We start from the raw sequence: 4,615 nt of genomic DNA, 5'->3' as shown, positions 1-4,615 counted from the left end.
CTTATCTTTGTCTGCCCCACACCATTCTGGTAGTAATGTCATTTCAAATAGGAACTTGATGAAGGAGAGAGATCTCTAGGGGTGTGGGCAGGGATGTTGGAGTTGGTACAGAGCCTGGAGCTGGGACCCTTTGGGGGAGAAATCAGCTCCTTCCTCCCTCACACACAACCTCCCTTTTAGCACTTCCCCTTTGAGATTACCTCCAATTTATCTTGTATGTTGTTATTGTTGTTTGTCCTTCATGCCAGAAGAGGACCATGACATCAGGGAATCGATGCCATAATATGCAACTAAATTGGACTTAAGTACAAAGTCACCTGTCTCACTTTCTCCTTCAGAGCCATCTGGGTCCTGTGGCCAGATATAAAACAGGATGCCTGAACTAGGCACACTAATACATACAAGCCAGATCTGAGCTCAGACTTGGCACTGGACCACCTAGACCCTTGCTTGCTCTTTGATAATTCCCTCTCTGGCCTTCCTAGCCTTTTCCTGGGCTAAAGCTTTCTCTGTCTACTGTGGTCAACACTGATTTCTCACTCCCTTTTCTGCCTTCTTGTACTTCCAATCATTCTCACTCATCACTCAATGAGATAATTTCATTATTCTCTCGTCCTTTCCTCCATCATACTTTTGTGTTCCCAACTAGAGCAGAATATAAGCTCTTAGAGAATAAGTGTTGTGTTGCGCTTGCTTCAGCAGCACATATACTAAAATGGGAATGATACAGAGAAAATTATCATGATCCCTGCAAAAGGATGACATGCAAATTTGTGAAGAGAATAGGCACTGTGTTTACCCTTCTGTATTGCTTTGACACGGAGCTAGTCATTCCCCAAATGTTCCAAAAATATTTAGTAGAATGATAATAGACATACATATATCAATTATTGCAGATGGGACTGTTTTATGTAAATAGCCAAAGGAATTATGCTTTGTCAGACTAAGAGACTTCCTTCCACTAATCTGGGGAGTTTCTTTGCTTAAGATTCTAACTCAAATCTTTCTGCCTTCAAACTCATCACTTTACCTACTATACTGCTGCTCCTTTTTGTATTTAGAAAATAATATTTGTAGTATGTGCTTATGATGAATATATTTATTGCCCTGTGGGAAATGATGGGCATGATGCTCTCTGAAAAACCTGGAAAGTCCTCCATGAATTCAAACAAAGTGAAATGTACTGTGTACAAAGTAATAGTAGTATTCTGGATTGAATGACTTTGCTATTCTCAACAGTACAGTGATCTAGGACTACCCTGAAAAACTTATAATGAAAAATCCTATTCATATCCAAAGAAGCAACTGATTGTGTCTGAATACAGATTGAAGCAAAAAAAAAATAAAATAATTTTAATATTTTTACCAGGGAAGGTTCAGAAGAACAGTCAAAAAGGAAAAGTGTGGGAAAATGATTGTGATGTGAAAAGAAATACATTAATTAAATAATACTCATTATAATGATGACACCATCTTGTACTGTCACCTCAACTTTATCTTTTCCCAGGTGTTCTCACAACTCTTGTTTTATTTATTTCCACAAGGTATTATTATTCCCATTTTATGGATGAGAAAACTGAGGTCAGGGCCCTCTAGGGAAGCCAGTGGGCTGGACTTGCAGGGGTTCATAGGAAAGTCAAAATGAGATAAAAGAAGAGACACTACAAGGTTCAGTCAGATGTTTATGGGTCCCTGGGCAAGTTCTTCCTTGAAGAGAATATGTTTTGAAGCCTTCTAAGCTGTTCTGGAAAGTGACCTTGATCTTACTGTGATGTTTCCCCTACCCTTTGATCTGTACTGTTGCTAACCTTGGTTTAGCATACCTGGCTGTTCTCAGCAGCTCATGACTTTGACGTTGACCTACTGATAATGTCTCCCTAGTGGAGACTTCACTTCTTCGGCTCCCTCTTTGCTTGTCTATGAATTCTAAGCCCTGAGGGTTCCCTTGGCTAGAGCATTTTCTTGGTTTGTCGGATTCTCCCTTTGGCCTAATTCTGCCATAAAAACCCAGCAGAAAAAGTCCAAATTCCCTGCCCTTGATAAGTCTAAACGGGGGAGATGGTTTTACATCCTTATCAAAACCAAAACCACAGCCCAGTTCTCTTTCCAGTGGATCAGCTGCTGCCTCCAAACAGGATGTCATTGCCTTTTAGTACATTGTGTTAAAAAAAAAAAAAAATACAACCAAATATCAGTGTTATGGTGATCTGAACTTCCTCATTCTTCTCCAATTACTTCTGATTTAAATGTGTTTTTTCTTTACATAAGTAGAATTTGCCTAATTTTTTTTTCTCTCTGAATCATCCCTCCAAAGTCTAGGAAAAGCAAATTCTCCTGGGTTACACATGTAAATGTGAGAAAAGCTTCTCCCTCTTACATCATACCAAGAGATCAAGGTCTAATCAAAGGCCTTCTGATCCTAGGCACTCCCCACTGTGTCAGAGCTCCTTCCTAAAAATAGATAAATTTCTCTTGAGTCCTTTGGTGCCAAGCAAACATATGGTCATCGAATTATCCATAGGACCAGGGAGCACACTCCGGGAGTTATGCAATGAACCATTTGGAGCACATCTTATAAGGATTTGGTTCTTTGTATTCTTTGCCTAAAACACAAATTTATCCAATGTAATTCCTCCTGGACATCACAATCATTCTATGTGGGAGAGGGTTCAAATATATACAAATGAATCACTGTAAATGCTTTAAATTCCTTTCGGAGCCCAGCTCAAACACTACTTTCTCCTTTCCTGATTCTCAGACCCACCTTGCTAATATAGATAGGTGAGATGATGGACAGCAAGCAGTGTTTGGAGTCAGGAAGAGTGGAATTCAAATCCTGATTCACTTAGCTATGTCACTTAATCTCTGTCTACCTCACCTTCATCATCTAGTTCGTGACAGTCTATCTATTTTCTCTGTCTCTCTCTGTGTCTGTCTCTTATCTTACTTCGCCCCCCTTCTCTGTCTGTCTCTCCCTTCTCCCTGTCTCTGTCTCTCTGTGTGTGTCTCTGTCTCTCTGTCTCTGTCTCTTTCTCTGTCTCTCTCTCTGTCTCTGTCTCTCCCTTCTCTCTTTCTGTCTCTGTCTCTCTCTGTCTCTGTCCCTGTGTGTGTATCTCTCTCTTTGTCTCTCTCTGTCTCTGTCTCTGTGTCTCTCTATCCATTTCTCCCTTCTCTCTGTCTCTGTCTCTGTCTGTATGTGGTTCTTTCTGCTTCTCTTTCTCTCTTTCTCTGTGTATGTTTCTGTCTCTTTCTATCCATCTATCTAATCACTTCTCTGCTATTATCTCCCTTTCCATCTATTGTTGTTGTTGCTGTTTAGTCTTGTTCAATTCTGCATGACCTCATAGACCAGAGCACGCCAGACCCTTTTGTCTCCCAAAGTCTTCCAAGCTTATGTTTGTTGACTGTGTTGCGTGTATGTGTATGTGTGTGGAGACAGACAGAGATGACACAGAGAGATAACAGAGAGAATAGAGACAGAGAAGAGATAAGAAAGAGGTAGGTAGATAGATGGACAGGAACTAGATTTATAGAAAAGAGGGAGGGAGACAGACAGACAGACAGACAGACACATAGAAAATAGTTGATGAACAAGTAAAGAAACAAATGCTTGTTGATTGATAGATCGATTTAGAGGGAAGATGGGACATTTCAGGAATATACATGAGAGATTCTAGAAAGTGGTACAATAACATAAAGACAGAACTCAAGAGTAGAGACTTGCATTTGAGTCTAGGCTGGAAGACCAAATTTCAAAAGTGCTTAGAGATCAGTAGACTCAAACTGTTCATTTTGCAACCCTGAGACAGGAAGTGACTTGCTCAAATTCATTATTTGCAAACAGCAGCGTTGAGATTCCAAACCCAGGTCTGTGACTACAAAAATCTTTTGCTTTTTCTCACCATGGGACTTGGAGTCACTTGAAGATTTGGGGCTCCAATTATCTTCACTTGTAAAATGCAGAAATTGATCCGGTATGTGGTAGCAAATATACTACCTACTGACAGCAGGCGTCCCATGCACTCCACAGTATGATCCAAACCAGGTTAAAATGTATTTGGATATGTAAAAAAAAAATTATATATATATATAATAAAATATAGATAAAATTACATTTTAAAATGAAGTAAATATGTAAACCACAGGGTTCTTTATGAATAGCTTACTGACCCCCATTCCTATTTGAGCTCAATACCACTGGTGTAGATAATCTTTAAGGTTCCTTCCAGCTTCAACAGTCTGCCAATAAAAGCCAGTGATCTCCTGTTAATCCCATTATATTGTGTGGTTGTCATTTGCTTAATAAGGTAGGTAGGTCCTTTTGGGGACACTCAGGACTACTGTGTTCCTGTTTGCAGTTGACCTTTAAAAATAATTTGACAACCATTTTAGAACAATCCATCCTCTTCAGAGTTAGATTGTTCAATTTTGACTAATCCCTTCCCCTCTTCAGTTTCATGGGCTAGTCAGGTAGCTGAATATGGGCTAAGCTGAATAGGAATAAATGCTGCTCTTGGGGTGAGAAGAGACCTACATTTAAATCCCACCTCTCCCAGGTACTACCTGCATAGACAAGTCAATCTCTTTGAGAATCAGTTTCTTCATTTTTCAAATG

At 39.7% G+C, this 4,615-nt stretch overlaps 1 non-coding gene across 1 annotated transcript; it reads left to right on the top strand.

Moving 5' to 3' along the window:
* The first annotated feature begins 686 nt into the window (after positions 1-686).
* On the top strand, positions 687-793 carry LOC111720043. Its single transcript, XR_002769914.1, has one exon. It is a non-coding gene; the product is annotated as a U6 spliceosomal RNA (small nuclear RNA).
* Positions 794-4,615: the final 3,822 nt, after the last annotated feature.

Source organism: Sarcophilus harrisii, chromosome 3 (assembly GCF_902635505.1).
Source record: "Sarcophilus harrisii chromosome 3, mSarHar1.11, whole genome shotgun sequence".
Classification (NCBI taxonomy): domain Eukaryota; kingdom Metazoa; phylum Chordata; class Mammalia; order Dasyuromorphia; family Dasyuridae; genus Sarcophilus; species Sarcophilus harrisii.
This window is presented reverse-complemented; position numbering and strand designations above follow the sequence as displayed.